This window comes from Acinonyx jubatus, chromosome A2 (genome assembly GCF_027475565.1).
Source record: "Acinonyx jubatus isolate Ajub_Pintada_27869175 chromosome A2, VMU_Ajub_asm_v1.0, whole genome shotgun sequence".
NCBI classification, from domain to species: domain Eukaryota; kingdom Metazoa; phylum Chordata; class Mammalia; order Carnivora; family Felidae; genus Acinonyx; species Acinonyx jubatus.
Window position 1 is genome coordinate 50,017,501 of NC_069383.1, and position 22,106 is coordinate 50,039,606.

Below are 22,106 nucleotides of genomic sequence, written 5' to 3' on the forward strand. Positions count from 1 at the left end.
GTTTCTGTGCGAGTAAGTGAAGCTTGTGGAGCAAGACGGGGCAAGCCGATTATCACCGAGATTTTCAACGCTAAGCTAGATGGGACAATATTTGAAATTGTATGGCTGCAGAATAGATTCTTTGGCTTGAAAGTTGCCAGGAGTTGTCAAATTCTTCTTAATGGCTTACTGTCTCTAACATCTTTTTAAAGTTTATTTTTGAGAGAGAGAGATCAAGTGGGGCAGAGAGAGAGGGAGACAGAGAAGCCCAGGCAGGCTCCACACTGTCAGCACAGAGCCCCCGGGGGGGGGGGGGGGATCGAACTCACAGACCGTGAGATCGTGACCTGAGCCCAAATCAAGAGTCAGAGGCTTAACTGACTGAATCACCCAGGCGCCCCAGTATCTCTAACATTTGATAATGTTGTACGTTTCTTATGTTGAAACATTGTTGAAACTTCTACCCATACCTCGGCTATTGGATCAAATTAAAAACAGTATATGGCCTTCTGATAGTATATGAAACGATTGGTTGCAAAGAAAAATTTTGTCGTGGGACGCAGGGTCATTTTGGTACTCTCTGGCAGATTCCAAAAAGATGGAATTGAATAGAAAAATCAAACCAGACATCCTTATCTCCTTGCCTTGCTAACTGGTTTCTGTGGCTTTCACCGCCTGGAAGCTTATCACCAGCACATAGCGTAGCAGTTGGGGCTGTCGTTGTTGATGAAGAGAAGTTTATTTTTGGTGCTGGCATCATGGATAAAACAGCCCAGGAAAAGTGAATATCCGAATATATTCTCTCCATCTGACATTGTATCACTTGCCTCGGGCCTCTCCACAGTGTTGTTTCTTTCTATGTGGAGAGAAGCAATTAAAAAAAAATCACCTGCTAAAACGGAGCTTGGATGTTGCTTTCCCATTTTCTGTAAGCAGGTTGGCTATTTTGCCCTTGAGCCTTAAGAAGCGTTGCTGATTGGCTGTTTGTTATTTTTTAATAATATATGGCATGTATCCAAGTAAGCATTCCGATGACCTCGACAATAAAATGTGATTCTTGGCTGCAAGGTCTATGGGGGGATGGCAGGCTGCCAGCCACTCATACATCATTTACAGGTGGCTGTTTCTGACAGGCCGGTGTTAGTTATTGTAAATGAGTGACAGTCCCTATAAGTCACCTGTAAGCCTTACTCCACTGGCCTCGGGCTTCCCGGATGCCCCGGCCCCTTCAGCACACGTGCTCCTCCCTGTCGAAGACCCTCATCCACAGACCCCGTGCACGCTGCTGTCTGCCTGGGCTCATCAGTACGTGGCACTACCTTGTATGTGATTGACGATAATTAGGTTTCAACTGCCTTCTGATGCAGAAATACTATTAGAGCACGGCCAATTCTGGTCCTGTAATCTTGCCTCTGAAAGGGTATTGATTCACTCTTTCACATTTTTAAAAGGTCATGGCAATAATTCCATCTGAACTGTGCTAAGTGAAAATAGTTTGTAGAAATAATATGGTTGCTTCTTCGTTCCATGGTAATTGAAAGCCGCAATGGCTTGTTTCTTTTAGTATATTTTAATTACATGTGTCTCTTCGTCCCATCTTCCCCTGATGGAGTGTTTGTGAAGTTATAAAACAGTCGGCCCTCTGTGTGAAATGTCTTCTGACTTTTGGGCAAAGAGGACTTTTTTGTTTTCCTACTGTGTGAAGTGAGGCCTAACCGAATACTTGGGTCATGTTGCCTTGTTAACGTAAGGCTTAAAAAGGGAAGACGCGATCCTTTTCCCTGGCACTATCACCTGCCTGCCTGTTTCAATGAGATTAGAGCACACTGGCCTTGGTAAACAGGATACCAAATTTGCGTGCTTTCCACAAATTTTCATCGTAGCTACGCGGTCCTTTCTGGGTCGACTGAAAACTATTATTCTCGGTAGTTATCAGCCCATAATCAAATGAATTCGTTGTGAGCGTGCAGAGCTCTGGTAGGGTAACCACCCCGGGCAGGTGACAAGAAACTACGAATGCTGTAGCGTAAATTACTGGGAAACTCAGACTGCAGGTAGAGACTTTTTTCCTACGCTTTGCCGAGGCGAAAGAATTTTAAAGTGCTTGAATCGCGTGTTTCGTGAAAGGGGCCGATCAGACTTTATGCTCTGAGCCACTCTGTATATGTCTCCCAGTTAGGGGGTGAGGAGCGGGAGAAGCCTCAGCTGTTTCTAATCTCAAAAATGAGCCCATCATTGTACTTGCAAACTAAGGGGCATATTCTCACCCAGAGCATGGGGATTTACGCACATAATTACCATTAATGCTAATGGCATTTATGTCTGTACAGCCCTGCACATCAAGATTGGAATATATTTCCTTGTCTTCACGCTGTGAAAGTCCATTTAATATCATTCATTTTACAACTTATTTTTTAAGATGATGTCCATATTCTGTCATGGCGTACATATGCCTAGTTAAAAGTAAATGTGGGAAATATTGGGAAGAGATGTGATAGCTAAACTTGTTCGCGTGGATGAAATATGGCTGAACTCCAATCCATTCATACTCTTTAAACACAACGCTCTATTCGGCTTTGAAACTGCTGGCACGCTTTTCATAGTGTTATAAATTTGTCAGCCTAATGGGACGTTTTGTAGATGTTTTCCTTTTTAAGTGCTTTAACAGGAGTAGGTATTCCATTGATCCAAAAATTCAGCTCAGCGTTTCATTTCTTCGAGATGGGAATCATACACTGAATGTCTATCAGAGATTAAGTGGTGGATAGTGCCCTCCATCTCGTCAAGGAAAGGCAATTCACTCCCTGCCGAAGTCTCCTCTCTTCTGGCCTCCGGGAACATCTCAAGAGGGGGGCCTGGTCTGCGGCCGGAGATGTCAGTGGTCATCAGAATTTGAGGTTGTTCCACATCTACATCGATTGTATGATTCTCTTTATACATCAGGCCCAATAGCCTATTGAAAGGCGTCTTCACGTCTATGCTGGCCAAGCAAATTCAGATCCAGGTCTTGATTGATCTGTCCTGGGACTTTGACCATTAAGCGAAAATGATGGATCTGCCTCACCTGTCCCATCTCTGAAACCTTTCTCTTTGAGCCAGCCCAAAGCAAAAGGGTTCCGTGTTTAAAACGGAGACATAAGAATCCGACAGGCATGCTGAAATCCTTCCTGAGAGGTCTCTGTGGGTCTCCTTCAAAGGTATACGGCCTCCTCTGGAGGAAAGAGAAGAGCTTCGTAGCAGATCTCGGAAGGCTGCGCAAAGGAGTGAGGTCACTTCTGAATGGGCTCAAGATGGCCAACTGTGCCCAGCTGGGTGGCCTCAGGCACAGCACTGGACCGGAGTCTGTTTCCTCGTGGATAAGATTGAGCGGGATGAATACTGAGTGTTTTTACTGCCTTGAAATTTTATAACCAGTGCCATGCCGTATTTGGCTTTTATAAACATTAGGATTATGGTGAATTACAATGAATAACCGAAAGGAAACACTGGTGTCCAAGGGGTTAGGCATGCGAGGAGGTGAGACTCCAGAGTATTATTAGATGTCTGGACACAAAATACTAGTAGAACAGCTACGATGCAGGCCCAGAGCCTATGCCCGAGTCCAGACCACATCCTGATATGCGATTGCTTTGCGTTCGACTTGCCGACTTGACTCTTACCAGCCTAGTAAGTTCCCCAAGCTGTGCTGTCAATCGCTGTGACGTCCAACCTCCAGGCGCGGAATGCACTGGGCACCTGGTGAGGAAACGGTTCCCCCTCTTCCATCTTGCCTAGCATGACCTAACCGGCAGGCTTTCCCGTACCAGTCGCCAACATTCCCTGGGCATTTTCCTCTTAAGGTCACCGCTTCCTCAGTCACACTGATCACAGAACTCTTGTGATCCAAAAATTCAGCTCCGCGTTTCATTTCTTCGAGCTGGGAATCATACACTGAATGTCTTACCAGAGATTAAGTGGTGGAAGGTGCCCTTCATCTCTTCAAGGAAAGGCAGTGCACTCCCTGCCAAAGTCTACTCTCTTCTGGCCTCTGGGAACATCTCAGGAGCAGGGCGTGGCCCTCCAAATTCCCTGGATTCTCGTAGTGTTTCGGTTTTCTTCTCAGTGCCCTAGAGCCCTGCTTTGTACATCCATGGCCCCTTCCACTCCACACCATTGCAGGTATTTTTGAAAAATTACATGATGCGGCTTTATTACATTATTCTCACGTTTAGAAATAGGGCTTCCTTAGCATTACTTCAGCACTTATTGGGCCCCTACTATGTCTCAGCCTTGGGCGAGAGCCTGGGGACAGAACTGAACGAAACACCGTCCATGACTTCTAGGGCTTGATGAGTTAACATTTGTATAGCATTTGACAATTTCAAAAGACTTTCACATACGTTTTCTTGTGTGCTGTGCACAATGTGGAGCCGATGGTACTCTTATTTCCATTTCAGAGGAAAATGGAGACAGAAAGACTGGATAAGTTGTTCAAGATCCCCTGGTTTAGAAGTATGAGTGTTGCCTCAAACCCAAGTCTTCCGGCCCCACACTCCTTGGTCTTACCTCTCTACCACGCACCTACTCAGAACGACAACTCAAAACAGAGGTATGCCTGGTAAGCCCTTCTTGGGGTATTCCGTTTTTCTGAGAAGCATCAGACACTGTGAGCGAAAGACTAGAACAAGGGCCATGGTGCTCCAGAGAGGCTGGCAAGCGGTTTGAGCCAAGTCCAAGCCTTGCCTGTTCGAGTCGTGCCTCCTTCAGGTGCTGAGGCAAGGACAGCCCATCCACTCTCGACGTTTCCAGAATCACAGTTGGGGACTTTTTTGAACTCACACCATTGAAAACTATCAAGGTCAGAACATGATTGAAGAACCTTCTCCCTCTCTCTTAAGTTGCTGCGTTTATATGATATTGTTTTCCACTAAAGAAGGTTCTCTTAAAAATGAGGTTGAGATCCCTAAAGAAATTGCTTCAATCAGCAGCAGGGCTTAATGACTGTTAATGGGAAGTGGAGATAGGATAGTAAGTGTTACTTTGATTAATAAGAGAACTGCAGAGAATTTAAATTGTGCCACTGATGGATTATTTTCTTCAAGCTTGATAAGCACTTCTCATTTGTTCTTAAATTTGGTCAATACTGTTAAAGGCAGCAAAATGAAGTATAATTAATTCTATTACGGCTGCTCAGACCAAGTGTTACTAAGAAACAGAGTATGATGCAGGCGACAGCAGAACTCACTGTGTTGACAGTCCTATGCTTTGAATACCTGTCGTTGCTTGCTAGCCTAAAAGAATGAAGAAAATATTTCCGTATCGTGATGTCGAGATACCTAAAACTGTTTTTATCATCTGCACGTGTTCCGCTGACCTAAATCAGGGAGTTATCAATGCAACGACCAGCTGCCACTAAAAGGATCCCGCCTTGGAAATATAGAGAGTAAATAAAAGATTGGGATCATATATCAGTTAAAACATTAGGAGCTGGATGCTCATTTTGAATTAATCACTAAGAAAATGAGATATTGATTTGATGTGGAGAGAAAGCTTTACATATTTCCTTTTTTTTCAAAGCTTCTGCCCCATATGATGAGCCACGCTTTTCTTTACCTTTGCTATTAATTTTACTTAGAAGAGTGGATAAACAGATGACATTCAGAGAAAAGATATCTTATTTTAGTAGGCAATTTTATTTACTCTGAGTACTAATGCCTAGCATGGCACGAAATTAGACCCACGACTTCCCTTTTTTTCTGAAAACAGCAGGATTACACCAGCGTTTCCTGAATAGCTTTTTCCCTCCCTCAACCCTTTTTGAAAATCTATCACTATCTATTTATTTAAAGGACACAAATGACTTTATAAGTCATGCTCAATGTCGTGCCTGAATGTGGATTGATACATACGCGGTCTTACCTCCTGATTTTCAGCTTCTCATTCAGTGATTCTCATCCCTACAGCTCATTCTCCAGGGTATCTCTGGTTAATTCCAGGAGTGCTTCCAAGCCTTAAAATGAAAATAAATTAATTCTACTTCATATTTTTTTTTTAAAGGAAATAAGCAATGTGTCAGTCCTGTTTCACAGAAGCCACCAAATAACAGCAGGCTTTTACAACTCCAGAAAGGCTGGGAATCAGACTCCCGCTGCACATGTGTCCTTCTGTTCGCTATTTCTATTTCCAAGTCTTGCGCTTCTTCCAAAGTGTGTAAAGTCACTGGGTGAGTAATCCTGGATTAACATAAAACCTAAGTGTGGTGGGCTGATAGGGCAGTTGTAAAGTTTCCCTGAAGTTCTACTTCCGTTATTAAAATTGTAAACCTTATCGGGGCGCCTGGGTGGCTCAGTCGGTTAAGCGTCCGACTTCAGCTCAGGTCACGATCTCGCGGTCCGTGAGTTCGAGCCCCGCGTCGGGCTCTGGGCTGATGATGGCCCAGAGCCTGGAGCCTGCTTCCGATTCTGTGTCTCCCTCTCTCTCTGCCCCTCCCCCGTTCATGCTTTGCCTCTCTCTGTCTCAAAAATAAATAAACGTTAAAAAAAAAATTAAAAAAAAATTGTAAACCTTATCTATTATGAATTGAGGACTAATTCTCCTGCCCCAATGTCCCATAAACATAATTTCTAAAGACGGGAAAATTATAGGAAGTGCATTTTAGACCAGAATGCGAAAGTCAAGCTATTCTAGAAGCCATTGGCAGGAGAGCTTATTTTTGGAGATAGAACACAGCGTCTGAGAAAGAGCCAGCAGCTGTCAGAAGCCCAGGTTCTGGAGCTTCTTATGCTGCTGCAAAGCTCTGAATGACCTTGGATGCGTGAGTCTCTTAATCCCTCTGGGACTAAGTTCTCTCCTCGGTAAGGTGAAGGGTTGGCCCAACTGATCTCCCTCAGCCTTTTCGCCCTTGAGAACGCTGGCCTTTCAGTAAAGCTCAAGCCTAGGATATTTAAAGGGTGCTTTTAAAGCTCCAAATGACGTGGTCTGTGCAGATACTAGAATTCCCGCAGTGCCTTAAGCTCACGATCTTCTGGGGCGGGTAATTCACTCTGCAAATGGAAAGTGGCCCCTGCCACATATCTATGCTAGAGACAGAACGGCTTGTCTCTGCCCTCAAGGCGCTTGCGTGCTAGTGGGGGTGCGGGGCGGCCATAAGCAGGGGCACAAACCCTCCATCCAGTAAGTGGGGTACTTTTTCCAGAAGTGCGTTGAAGAGATGCAAACCAGGAAGTGTTTACGTGATAAAACGGGCTCAGAGACAACTCTCTGGCAAGGGGAAACCAAGGGCGAGAAAACTGACCACCAGAGGAAGGTAAGTGGAAACACGGAAGGGATAATTCAGCCTGCTTGCCTGAGTGATTAAGGCAGAAATAAGCCAGGTACTCCTCTACGTCGGCTCATTGCTTTGTCTGAGCTTCTCTTTTCTATTATATATACTTTCAAAGGGCTCTTGATAATTCAAGGGATAAACAAAACAAAACAAAACAAAAACAAGCAAAGGAACGATTGTTTCCGTTTCTTTTTACCCAGAGACTCCCAGCCATAACAACTCCAATCATCTTGACTTTGGCTTTCCAGATTGCTGCAGACAATTCAAGTTTAAAAACTTCGAGCTGGACTATTTCCATTCATACCGTATCTCTCAGTTTGCCCGTAGACTTTGGTACAACTTACGACTTTAGAATTACTGTATAATGCTCAGAGGTGTGAAACGCCATTTCGAGTAATGCCTTTCTTCAGTTAATATAGATAAATATTGATGGCAGGCAGCAGTAAAACAAGTCATTAAATTCTTCAGTGCAAGTGTGTCCCACACATTGCTGGAAGCTACAGAAATCGCACCAGGCTCTGAGAAAACCGCTGCATCTGATTAGACGGTGCTCACAGACACCCCTGGCTTGCTGCTTCCCAACTGGAAAACAAGGGAGCGTGGGTGAGGCGGGAGAGAGCGCGGGGTGGGGTTGGACTTCCACGGCAGGTCTATTCTCTCCACCCTTTCTTCTCGCTACTACCCTAATGAATTCCTGGGTGAGCCAGAAACCTTTGAAAAATGGCTATCGGTGGCAAATGGGAGCTATGGTGCCCTGAAAACAAAGCAACTTGAAACCTAAACCAGTAACCCTATAAAAGCAGCTAAAGGTTTGGAGGGGCAGTACCCCCCCCCCTCCACTGCCGTTTCGATTATTTGACTTCAGAGTCTTTGTGGCGATGCGGAACTTGGCCTGGGTCACTTAGATGTGTGGGGGTGGGCGGCTGGCTTCGGGGCCCAGATAACCCGTCTGTTGCTTGATTCCCTGGGATGAAAAATGAAGGAACTGCTTCCTGATTTTGTAACGCCATCCTTAAGGATTGCAGCCTGGTATAGATTTTGAAGCGCCACGGCGTGGGGTATCCTTTTTTCAAGGTGTTTTTAATGGGCTCTGGGTTGTCAAAGACACCGCTCTGATAATGAGGCTGAGCCCCGTGTGAGGAGAAAGCTCTGTAACGAGGGAGGAGGACAATTTGTTACAGTTATGTGGTTACTTGGCCATAATATCTTTTTGAGGTTTATTAAATCATATAAAATTTCAATTTACACTGTAATATTCTATAAAAGATGGAGCACACAGAAGTAATAAGTATGACAACATTTCTTTCATTTATGAATCGTATTGTTGATTGTGTTAACACTGCCGCATCCAGCAGCAGGATTATTTATGTTGGGACAGTAATTTTCTATCTCCAATTTAATTGTGTAAAAGTTAATTACAAACTAGAATAAAATGAATGCAGTTATGGAAGGCAGGGAAATGCTGAGATGGGGTGTTATTGGGGGAAAATATTTACTCAGGCTCTTCCTCGTGGAGATCGTTGTTACGGGAACCCAGGGGCTAAGGTGGCTTTGGTTGCATGAAGAGAGGCCCTTGGTTTTATCTACTAGGAAATGAACTGTTCGGTAGCTTCCTATGTTCCCTATGTTCTCGGTGTTCCCTGTGTTCTCAGTGACCATTCTAGAAGCCCCTTCCTTTCCCAGTGCAGCAGCTGGGGCCCAGACAGGTTACGAAACCTGCCCCAGTCAACCAGCAAGGTCGAGACAGGGTGAAGACTAGAATTCAGGTCTCATGACACCAGGTCAGATGACTTGCACTTAAGTGTGGGTGTATATTCGTTTCTGCCTTAAAGAGTGGGGGAGGGGGTTTAGAAGAGGCAGAAATTTTCTCCAAATTTCACCACAAGGCGATCTGTGCCAGGAGAGAAGGCAAATTGCAATGTAAGTAGTCTCCAGTCGGGGACGCTCGCTTTCCCTCTCCCGTTGAACTCTTTTTCCACGTTGCCATTGGTAACAACCAAACTCCTCCGGGAGACTTCCTACCAAAGCAGAAAAGCCAGGTACAACCGTGCAAGGGTGGCTCCAGCCAGCCCTGACCCCCAAGAGTGAGAGGAGCACAGGGGAAAGAGACTGGAAGCAGAAGTGAGAGAAGCCTCAGGCCCCGGCCCAGGAAACCCCGGGCCTTCATTGACTTCCCCGGTCACTTCTCCACATGCGCTGTCCCCTGCTCCCCTGGCCTTGCCCAAGAGCCTTTGTGCCTCTCGCTGAGAAGGCGGGTGAGCTCAATGACACCCACTTATTTCCCGCCACATCCGCTCCCCTTTTTCCAGACAGATGATCTCTTCCCCTTCCCGTCCTCACCACCGCACTTGAACCATTTCGGGGCCCATGGAAATATCAAGATTGACTTGCTAGGTGAAAGACTTTTATATTTAGTTTTTAATAGAGCAAAAGTGACTCTAAATTTGTTAATATTCTTTAGGTTACATAGGACAAATTACAGATAAGTGAATCAGTAATGAAATTTGTAATGAGAATTTCTCAAGTATGAAATGTTGGCGCAAGGAAAGTTAATTGCGGGGTTTTACAGCCATTACAGTTTATATCATAAATGCAAAAATGACTAGGGCCATTTAATTACGGTAGGAACACACTAAATTTTTATGGAGTGCCATTTTGTTAAAGAGGTACTCGGAGCATTAAGAGCAAATACAATCCTAACAGTGGGTCCAGGTAGCTTTCACAACATCAAATAAATATGCTATTGCTACAAAATTGTTCCTTAGATACTATAATTGACATGATGACTAATGAGATGGGTTTATTCTCACAGCTTCACATACTCAATTTACAGTGTCGGAAAGTTATTTTTTCTGCCGTCCGTAGACCTAGAAGGAACCAGAAAAATCCCTCTTGGAAAACACTATCTCTGCCGCTTCTCTAATTAACCTTCAAAAATGCATTTTGAAATATAGAAGTTGGTGCCTGGCATAGAAATTGGATTGTCTCAGGAAAAAAAGACCCAAGTGCTAATTTGTTCCTTATTAAATATCTGCCATGTCAAAATTACAGGCAGCTAATGTTTTGGCGCCTTTCAGCAGGGCGAGGGACAGCTTTTCCTGAGGGCCAGGCACAGTGGGGTGGTTCTGGGTACCATTTACCCCAGAAAACAGTGTTGTCCTCATTGACTGCACCCAAGCTCAAGACTCCCTGTCACTCTCCCCTCAACCCCCAGTCCGGCCAGGTCCCTGCAGGGGTCAGATCCCCTGGTCTCTAAGGGAAGGAGGGAATACAACAGGACAGACAGAGAATCCTCATTAGAATCCGTCACTTTGGGGGATGCGTCGCCCTCCTCACCTTCTCATTCCAGGCTTCAGGAGCTTCCAGAAGACAAAAGAACATTTCACGGGGAAAAAGAGCTAAATTAACTCTGGACCCCTAAAAGTGATTCAAATTGTTTTGGAAACCCAGAATGGTAGTACTCTCATTATTTTGAAAACCTAGGACAGTTTAATCTCTCTCTACTATCCAGTAAATTCCCAGGGAGGATATTCTTCTAGCCAGTATTCCTTTTTCAAAAGCAAATGAAAGATATATGCGGTTTCCCATGTTTAATCAGTGGAACTGAATTCAGGGACTGTTGGTCTGTTACACCTGCATTCAAAACCCTGCTCTGCCACGTAGTGACCATGATACTCTGAGCCCCTTTGTCCTCGTCTGATAAGCAAGAAAGTAATAATAATACTGATTTTCCAGAGATGTTGTAGGACTCTGATAATTGAGTGAAGAATGTGTAAATATAAAAGCGGGATGTCACATGTTCTTAGCATTATTCACAATAGCCAAGGGACAGAAGCCACAAAGTGTCCACTGACGGATGAATGGATGAACAAAATGTGGTGTCCAGACAATGGCCTTAACAGGAAGGAAATTCTGACACCTGCTGTGTCATGGATGAATCCTGAGGCCCCTATGTTGAGTGAAATGAGCCAGTCACAAAAGGACAAGCACTCTACGATGCCCCTCGTGTGAAAGACCCAGCAGTCAAAATGTGAGTGGTCAAGTTCATGGACACAAAGGTAGAATGGTGGTTGCCAGAGGAGAACGAGACATCGTTGTTGAATGGGTGCAGAGTTTCAGTTTTGCAAGATGCAAAGAGATCTGGAGATGGTGGTGGTGATGGTTGTACAACAAGGTAAATGTACTTAACGCCAGAAAACCCTGTACTCTTAACAATGGTTACCATGGCAATCTTTATGTTATAGGCATTTGATCACAATTGTTTATCTGTTTTTGGTGTTTACTTATCTATCTATCTATCTATCTGTCTGTCTGTCTATCTATCTATCTATCTGTCTGTCTATCTATCTATCTATCTATCTATCTGTCTGTCTGTCTATCTGTCTATCTATTTATCTATCTGTCTGTCTATCTATCTATCTATCTATCTGTCTGTCTATCTGTCTATCTATCTATCTATCTATCATTTATGGACATTTACTTTATTTTAGGTTAGAATCTATACTATCTTTTCTTGCTAGATTGTTTCAGCTTTGGTGCTTCCAGGTTCATTGCTGTCTTCTTTGAACAGGTTCTCATCTTTTGGGGGGCATTTTCTTGTTTTCTGGCATTAGAAGATGTTCCAGACTCATCTTGTATTTTCCATGTCCTGGCTCAGAATTGGCCACTTCTCCAAAAGCTCTGATTCTTTTTATTGGCCAGTGCTGTGTAGATACCCAGATAGCTATGTTGTAGGTGTGTTCATTGCTCCTGGGTGGTAATGCCTTTAGGCCTTAATATATATATATGTATATACACACATATATGTATATACATATATACACACATGCATATGTATATACATATATATACACATATATGTGTGTGTATATACATATACGTATAAAGAGAGACAGACAAATATATATATAGATAGATATGAATATGATTTAAAACTAATTATCACAGGGATCATTTTATACGTATCCCTTTTCTGACTTGTAACATCTTTCTTCTATGGTGGAAACTGCTGCTCTCGAATTCTAAGATGAATTTACCTATTTATTAGTTCTATTATCTACATAGATTAGTTCCAGACTTGCTAGCTGATAGTCCTGTGAGAAACATGTTTGCTAACCAGGTCACAGCATTTATGCTGCTTGTCTTTAGCCTTCCAGTAGCCAGTCAGGACACTGTTTTCCACAGTTGTTTAGTTATTTTCTTCCCCATCCCTTTAATGTAGTTGTTCATTCGCAATAGAGCTAGATTTAGTTTTAGTATTGTATTCCACTTGCCCCCCCCCCCAACACACATCCTGATTGCTTTGAATTATTTATTTATTTGGGATATGTGAAGCATTACTTTGACGCGTAAGTCAAACTGTACATAAGATGTACTCATAGAAGGATGGCTCTTTCCTCCTCCCTTCCTCCTCTCTTCTGTTTTCCTCTTCTCTCCACTCCTGTCCACTCACCTGCTGTAGGTAGTAGCCCATACCCTTCGTTTCTGGCTAACCCTCTCTGCATTTCCTTTGTGCAAATGAGTACATGGCTGGGCATTTTCCTGTATTCTCTCTTTTTACATGAAAGGTAGCATACTCCAAATACTCTTTTGGACTTTACTTTTTTTCACTGAACATTAGGACATGGAACCTCCACAGTTTTCAAAAAGGAGCGTACGTTTCAAAAGGCTGAGGAGTGCTGGGGCACCTGGGTGGCTCGGTTGCTTAAGCGTCTGATTCTTGATTTCGGCTCAGGTCATGATCTCATGGGCGTGGGATCGAGCCCCATGTTGGGCTCTGTGCTGAGTATGGAGCCTACTTCGGCTCTCTCCTTATCTCTCTGCCCTTCCTCTCTCACTCTCTGAATAAATAACCAAACAAGTAAATAAACAAACTTCTTTTTCTAAGGCTGAGAAGTGCTAAGTAGACTAGACAACCTCCAACCACTTTAAAATAGAAGGACTCTAGCAGAATACTAGAAGGATCTTCTAGTCTAGAAAACTAGTCTAGGAAGACTAAATTGGCCTTGCTTTCGAAGAGCCTACAATGGAACTAAGGAGACAAAATGTGTATTCGTGGAAAAAATTGTCAACCTTCTGAAACGAATTGCATCTTCTCAATCCGCCGGGAGAGCAGGTATCAGATAGCGATAATTTTGTCAAAGAAATTCCAGTGGAAAGAGAGCAAAGCCGTAATGATTTGAGCTGAATGCTCTGGGATTTACAGAAATCCAGAGGTTTGGCTGAAACTGATGTAGATTCTGGCTCGTTGCAGGTCATGTGTCACTTAAATGTCTTTAGTCCACTGTGTTAGGTCCCTTATCTCAGTGCTTCTCAGACTTCAGGCGAGCACACAGCTTCCCCCCACCATCTTGTTAAAATGCTGCTTCTGATTCAGTAGGGCTGAGGTGGAGCCTGAGAAGGTGCATTTCTAACAAGCCCCAGGTCATGCTGTTGCTGCTGGGCCACAGACCACACCTGAGTAGCAAGACCTTATGTGGCATCTAGGACTCAAGTTCCAAGATCCTGCTCCTTCCTTATGGAATCAATATGCTTTCCAAATACGTGAAAAAAAAAAAATCCCAACAAAAAGCTGAATCCCATTTCCAGGCTTTGCATTTTCCTGTTTACTAAACTGTCTGGCATTCCTGATCTAATTGTAAGACAACAACGTGAAAACATTAAAGTAAGTTTACTGATGCATGTGATTCATTATAAAACCAAAGCTTTATATTCACTGGAAAGCAGATTCTAAGCCTTCACAGTTACACCTGCTGTGCGAGGCAGATTAGATGGGGGTATTCACCGAGCTGCTCTGATGTGTGCAAGACTGGATTGAAGTTAAAATTACCTCGAGTTAAAATAGCCTCGGTGGATTTTGATTGTGCTTCCATCTAAGTAGGGTTAATTAGGCCTTGGACTTCATGATAGTGATCGGTGTATAACACCTTGCCGACTCTGCAAAAATCCCCTATAACCTGTCTCAGGTTTCCTGAATCGAAGTCTCGTTCATGCATATAGAATGCACACGCCGACACACGGGCTCTCCTTGATGTTTTTAAAAATCTTTTCATAAAATACGTATGCTGCTAAGTCTGAAGAAGACACGAAGCGTATTTTCACACCAGCTACAGGTTGTCAAAGATTTTTCCGTGGTCAGTGCCAGTGTGTAAGGGTTAGCACACAAATCCTATGGCACACTTAGGAGGTAGTGACTTAATTCAAATGTTCTTGGGAGAGGAGAATATTTGATAGATTTAGCAACAAGCTCTTGCCTAGTACGATATCTACGGTGCCTGAGGCATCTGTTTTTTCATAGAAGTAAGACTTGATTTGACCTGGCTAGATGCCACTTGTGGCTTCTCAAGAAAGGCCACTGATGTCATCCAAGAACTTACGCAGGCTTGAAATCAGGGCATTTTCCCCCCTTCCCCCTTTCCCTCTCTCCCTCCCTCCCTCCCTCCTTCCCTCCCTTTCGCAACCCTCCTGATTACATTTGATTATTTAGCCTGATCGCCTGAGTCTGTGGTTCTGGGGGGGGTTTATTTCCACCCTTCCTTTACTTTCCATTCTCATTGGCCCCTCCCCCTGGCCCTTCTCCTCTCTCATCTGAGGGAATACAACAGCCTCTTCCCTGCCCCTGAGGCCGTAACTTCAAACTCCCCTCTGTGCCACTGCTGTCTGAAGAAACTTTCTAAAGCATGGCTCTGATCGTGTCACAGCTGCCCCTTCCAGGGCTTTCCATGGGCCACCAAATTGACAACAGATTTCTCGACGCAGCCTCAGTCCAGCCTTCCCACTTTGCCCTTGTTATGCACCACCTGCACTCTGTGCTCTAGAAGGTATTATTATTCCTTCAGTGACCACCCCTTCCCCACTTTGAGCCTCTACTCTTACTCTTATCTCCACCTAGGAACTCACCCCACCGCACCCCAATCTTTGCCTACCATGGTCTCACTTACCTTGTAAAGCCCATCCTTCTTCCACGAAGCCTTTCCTGATCCCACAAAAGGGAATCATTTCCAGGCCCTTCTGACCTATGGCACGCAGCTTACGATGTACCACATTCTGCCTTGTGAGGCAGCTAGTCTTCGTCTCCTTGTGGTGGTCATTGTCGTGGGATCAGATTACCGAGTCCCTCTTTGAGTATGTGGAGCCATCGATGTGTCCTAGACGATGTGTAGGGAGTGGGAGGAATGTGTGTCCCTTCTGGAATGAGCCTGGCATGAGCCCTCCCTGTTTGTCTCTTCTCCTCTCCTGGGAGACCTCAGTGTTCGAGGTGGGAGCTTCCTCGTTAGCCCATGTCCTCGAGTGATCATAGTGAGCAGAGACCCTAGTTGATCCGCCTTGGACATGTAGCATGACTGAGAAACCAGCTTTGGTTTTGGTCAACCAGCTTTGGTTTTGAGGTTGTTACCACAGCAAAACCTAGTTCTGGGGGCTGTAAGATCCACCAGCTGGGAATTTTGCCTTTTGACCGGAAATGTCTATGCCACCTCACATAGTGTCTACATGTGATGGGAACTCAGGTATTACTTGTGGGATTAAATTTAACCAAACGGCACCCAGTGTAGAATGACAAGGAAGGCACTGTGGCCTAGTGGTCAGGCGCAAGCCCTCTGGAGTCAGGCTACTACCTCTCAGCTTCATGATTTCGGCCAAGTGACCCCCACACCCTAAGCTTCAATTTCCCCCTCCATGAAGGGGACAATAACTCAACCTCCATTAGAGGTAGAGCCTAGGCTCTTGTGAGGATCAACTATGATAATGCACATACACGCTGTCAGCAGCCAATTAATGTCCGTCGTTGCTAATTTTTTCTGTCTCTGTTACTGCGGTCAGTCTCCCAGTACTACACTGGTATTTCACTACAGGGCAGGGCAAAGAAGAAGTATCTGGAAATCAGGTAACATTAGGATTAGGGTCGCAGCGGCCAGGGACAAGAAGACTCCACGCCGAGGGACCCATGCGGCCCACCCTTGCTGCTGGCTTCCCCCGTCTGCTGGCTTCCCCCGTCTGCCGACTTCAGGCAACCCAGTTGCCAGACTCTTCATAACTGGAACCTTCAAGGCCACAAGCAACCTCCCGAGGACCTTGAGTGGGTCAGTGGATGTCAGGTTCTTTACCCACATCTCCTGCCTCTGACTTCAGGCTTCACCAACAAGATGTGTGTGTTGCTACTGAAGACTGAACATAAGCTAATGTCACCAGCAGGGAAGAAGAATAAGCAAATGTGTTAATTAAGGCTAATTAGTCTATTTTTATCTCCAATCACTTTTTAGAACCAAAGAAGAAGTCATTATAGTCCGTTGTATCTCCAGGAAAAGATACTGTATTTGCATTTCTACATATGGGCTACGTTTTCTATGTCACACATTGTATTAGGACCCTAAACACAAGATTTTCTATATGGTCACCTGTAATCATGCCTAAGTCTTAGGCTAATGTATAGCTTCCCTTCTACATTTTTTTAAAAGTAAGCTCTATGCCCAGAGTGGGGCCTGAACTCATGACCCTGAGATCACGAATCGCATGTTCTACCAACAGAGCCAGCCAGCCACCCTGATTGTCCTTCTTAATAAAAGAATAAACAGAACTCAAAATTTTTCCATTGCATTAACTCACTAGTATTTACTGAGTGGCCACAGTCCCTGACTCCAAGAAGCTTATATTCTAGAAAGAGGTTCCAGCAAATGGCTGACATGGTGAATCCAGAGGATTCTGACAGACATGGAGAAGTTTCTAGAAGATGTCACAGGCTCTGTGCTCAAACCCGGTGAATATTTTCTCGTTGACTTGGTTGAACGCAAAGAAGAAATGCTTATCCAGTCCATAGATATAGCCTACCAGTGGGAGAAACAGTTAGTTTATTGACGACACACTCAGGATTCAAAATGTCCTCAATGGGATAAAACATAGTTCAAATCATAACAAGGAAGCTAATAAAAATAAATGCAAAGTCCTGCATTTAGGTACACAGAATCCATTACTGAGACGCAATGTGAAAACAACAGTGGGTTTCAGGTAGCCTTGAGCTCAGCAGGTGCCAATCACAGGGATGTTTGCTACCTATTTGAAATAGGGTCTTGGGCCACAAGGGCCCTGTCGTTGAGTTCACTTGGATGCCTCCGTGGAAGAGAGAAGTTGAAGGAGATCAGGATGGGGAAGCGTCTGTTAACAATCTGAAAGGGGGGATATTTATTTATTTATTTATTTTTCATTTGTTTTTAATGTTTTTATTTATTTTTGAGACAGAGAGAGACAGAGCATGGGCAGGGGAGGGGCGGAGAGAGAGGGAGACACAGAACCTGAAGCAGGCTCCAGGCTCTGAGCTGTGGGCACAGAGCCCGACGCGGGCCTCAAACTCACGGGCTGCAAGATCATGACCTGAGCTGAAGTCGGTCGCTTAACTGAGCCATCCAGGCGCCCCTGAAATGAGGGCTATTTAAACCAAAACGTACTATCGATGTGTTAAAAATATCAAGGACTGTGAAGTTAAAAACGGAGAACATAGGTTCTGTCTGTTCCAGAGTGTTGACATCAACTTAGCTTGACATGTCTCATAACTGACACCAGCCAGTGGTGGCTCAGAAATGAGCCTGATGTGAAAGCTTTCATGCCAGCGTGTCACTAGCATCCCCCAGGGATCTGTGTAAGGGAGAGATTCACGCTGGTCTTTGCTCTAAGTGGCTCTGTCCGGTACTATACCAGATTTGTGGATAGAATGGACTTATTCCGTCATGGGATTTTCTGTTCTCTTATAAGGACACACTTTTTAATTTTGTAATGGGAAGCGGTAGAAAAATAGGATTTGCCTTATATACATTTGCCCTAATATATACTTAACCATATAAGTATATAAAACATTTTTTTTTTTAAAAAGACAATCAGTACAAAGAGTTTTTAGCTGTCTTGCCCAATTTGCAAACTAGACCTTGCCATGTTGGTATGCTATAGGCCCCAGATGCTATCACTAGATCATGAGCTGCTGTTCTAGAAGATTAGGATGGCTGGGTGACCCTTTCACATAGGCTTCTCCAAGCCCCCTGGACAAATTTCAAATCCGTTGAAATTCCAACGTGAAGGAAGTTTATGTGGCTTTTCTCCCCCATATAATAGATGCTCTGTCGAGTAGCGTGTTTCGTGCTGTGACAATTCATTCCTGCACTTGTGACAGGACCACCGGCTGATTTCACTATGCTCAATTAGGAGAAAATGCATATTTTAATCTGCCCCGTGGTGAGGTAACACTTTGCTCAGTGGCCTTGGCAAACTGGCCATTTAACCATTTAGGTGGGTGGAGGCTTCCTCTCCAGCCTGTCACTCGGCTGCCAGCAGCCTCTCCATTCTTGCTTTGTTGCCAACACTACCCAGGTTGCGGAGTATAAACAATTAAAGGCCACTCCATCATTCTTCGAGCCACTGTGCCGCGGCCCAGCCCCCTCGGCAGTGGCCGCCATCCTGGCCTAGAGCACACAGCTCAGTGCTGTGTGCGCGCACTTGAAATGTCTTTCCCTCTCTCCTTTCCTGGCCTGCGAGGATTCAGAGCCCAGCATGGAAGCCCGCACATGGCCCCTTGGCCCAGGGTCCATTGACTTTGCACCCAGGCCAAGGATAGAATTCAGGGCCTGCCTTTGCTGGAACTGAGAAAGCTTCTCCAGGCCGGCCGGCCAGCTCAGATCTGGCATCAGAGTCCAGCAACCATCCTGGAAATCCCGCCGAAGGCCACTCCTCGAACTGGCCATGCCCACTGCCATCTCATCACCACGGCCCCCACTGCTGCCACAGGGAGCAAAATTGTCCCTTTATTTTCCTATTTCTTTTTAAATTTGCCGATTAGTGAGATCATCTGTCTCAGGTATTTTTCCTCCTTCCTTTTTATTCCATCTTCCTTCTTCTGTCTAGCCTTGAGATTTCTTAGATCTTCAAGTTGACACATACGACCTCAGAACTGGGTAGGGTGAGCCTCGGGTGGAAATCATAGTTGGTGGACCCCTGTGCTCGTGGAGGTCTTTGGTGTCCCCAAGGCTCAGATGTACCTGGGATCTGATCTTGGAACTTCCACTAACTGATTTAAGTTATTTAAACTCTCTCTCTCTCTTTCTTTAAATTTTATTTATTTTGAGAAAGAGAGAGAGAGAGAGAGAGCTAGCGGGGGGTGGGCAGAGAGAGAGGGAGACAAGGTGGGAGAGAGAGAGAGAATCTCAAGCAGGCTCTGCACAGTAGCCCCACACGGGCTCGAACCCAAGCACTGTGAGATCATGACCTGAGCCAAAATCAAGAGTCGGATGCTTAACCAACTGAGCCCTCCCCCCGCCAGGCACCCCAAGTTATTTAACCTCTCTTAAGTCATACTTTTCTCATTTTCAAGTGGGGAGAATAACAGTCCTGCCCTTCCGGGTTCTCTGTGAGGATGATATTTAAATACCTAAAGAGCTCGCATTTACTGAGCCCTCTCTTTATGCTCTCAGGAAGTGCTGAGATAGATGCATCATCTCGTTTAACTCATGGACCAACCCTCTGATTATCCCCACTTTTTTTTTTTTTATAAAGGCAGGACCGACCTTCACAGGGGTGAACAACTGGCTGAGCATAAAGCCTGGGACCAGGGGCAGGGGCTGGGAAAAGTTTGCTTTGTTCTCTTCTGAATCCCAAAGCAGTAAGATGAAAGCCAGAGGCCCGGGGGGGCAGAATCCCTCAGTGTCCAAGCTGAGTGTCCTCATGGCCGATGAAATGTCCACAGAGCGTCCTCAGAGCCATGCATTTTCCTCTTCCCATTTTGAACCTGGGAAGAATCCCCAGATTTTTCATTGCCCCTCATTGTTTTTTAATCAACGTTCCCCAAACTGTTTCCTCTACCTCTGCGATTGACAGCCTCGCATCGGGCTCAAGCCACCAGCTGGGCCCAGGCACAGATGCTCTGAGTTTCTGTTGGCTGAGTGGAAATCACTGAACCTTTTGTGTGAACCTGCCTAAGGACCCAGACCAGACAGTGGAGTGGGGACCAGACGGCAGTAAATTCTCTGCAGGATTAGCCCATTTCTGATGTTTTCACAGAGCCTGTGACTTGTTGCCACAAGTGCCTTTCACTAAATCACTGCATCCCAGGGCTGGGGGAAGAATCGGCCCCAGGATCCACGGGGAGTTTTCCAAGGAGGAGATCACACACACCAGCCTTTCGTTCCCCTTTGCTTCCCTTCCCTCCTTGCCGCCTCCCTGTTCTAGTAAAACAGCATTAAAGCATCAAGGGTCCCTAATGGAGTCTCGGGTACCCTTGAAAAGGCTGAGGAGGGGAAGCCAGCATCAGCACCCCAAAATGAGTGATGCCACCCAAAGGGCATGCTGGATGGCTGGTCCAAAGGGTTTAATTTTCCACGACATCATTTTTGCCTGGCTTCTCTCTAGAGATGCAGTGTGTCCCATCCTTGCAAAATTTCTTTTCATCGCTGCACTGCCTTTCCTATAAGGTCTTGATATCACAGAAATATAAGGTCTTTCCTATAAGTGTCTTGATATCACAGAAATGATCTCCCACACGAACACTCTTCCTGCTTTGAATCCCTGCTTTGGTGCCGTGATGTCTCGTGTTACCATGGATGGACACGTACGAGCTGATGTGGACTGGTGAGGAGGTGGGAATGAGCTCTCCACTTAGGTTTGTAGAAAGGCTTCTCAGTATCATCCTCAGGACCCCACAACCAGGGTGCTTCCTTCTGTACAGGTCCCAGGCTCTTGAAGAAAATATCCTGTCAACCCTGCTAGCAAGAGACTCCCCCACAACTACCTTGGACCGCCTCATTTCTCGTTCCCTTTGCCCATCACATGACTTCTTTTCCTTTATAATTTAGTGTGGGGAATCATCCCCCTGGAAGTGAGCAGAAGGCAGAAAACAAGGGTTGGGCTTGATTTAATGCTCTACTCTCGCCATCTTGAAATTATGAAAAATTTCCAAACAGCGGACGCCACAGATTATGTAGCTGGTCCTGGAGAGGGCACATTTGCTGATCACTTAGTACTTTCTAGGCTAGTGATTCCCAAACTTGACGGCACATCTGAATCACTTGATGGGGCCTTTAAAATCTTGCTGCCCAGGCCACACCCCAGACTGATGAAATCGGAATGTCTGGACATCAGTATTTTATAAAGGCCCCCGGGTGTCGTGACTCCATATCCCAGCCACTCTTAAGAGAAGAGGTATTCTTACTCACCTGGTGCAGATGAGGAAATGGAGGCCCAGTGAAGTTGAATGGTGTACCCAAGTTCCCACCCTATGCTGGGGGGTATCCTTGAACTCAGCCTAATCTGACTCTAAACCCCGGTTCTTTCCATTCAGCCACATGACTTAAGCCTGCTCTGCTCTTGGTCATTTGTAAGTTCTACTGGCTTCTGAATAAAAGCCCTTTCTACTATTAGGAAGTTCGTCCTAAACATTTCCTCGCTTTGGGCCAGCAAAAGGGAGAATTTTGCATAACTGTTCACACACATTCAGAACGCTATGCAGGACGCGCAGGCAGACATCCAGAAACATCCCACGGCTAGCCAAGCCACGACCACCTGGAGTCAGTTCTGCTCTGAGGAGGAAACATTTCTGCCCATTCCCCCGTTGAAGCCTGCCCCCTCCCTTGGGCAAGGGCACCTCCTTTCAGAGAAAGCCTTCAGGCCTCCGTGAGAACACATTTGCCCTTCATGGGGTTCAGCCTTTCACCCCATCCCTCCCTGTCGGTACATTCAAAGCCCCTGAAATCTGCAGGGCATCAGAGAACCGACTTTGTTCCTGTGCAAGCACTGCCTGAATGTGCTTTCTTTCATTTTTGCCTTTTTTCCTGCCTGAGGGATTTTGTACGGG

General features: G+C 45.3%; 1 long non-coding RNA gene across 1 annotated transcript in view; it reads left to right on the forward strand.

Annotated features, from left to right (window-relative positions):
• The first annotated feature begins 2,189 nt into the window (after positions 1-2,189).
• The window catches only part of LOC113604071 (uncharacterized), a 31,199-nt gene continuing 11,282 nt past the window's right edge, over positions 2,190-22,106 (forward strand). Inside the window, exons 1-3 of the long non-coding RNA XR_008296784.1 lie at positions 2,190-4,567; positions 6,016-6,181; positions 7,154-7,264. This is a non-coding gene — a long non-coding RNA (uncharacterized LOC113604071). The remainder of the gene's footprint in view (positions 4,568-6,015; positions 6,182-7,153; positions 7,265-22,106) is intronic.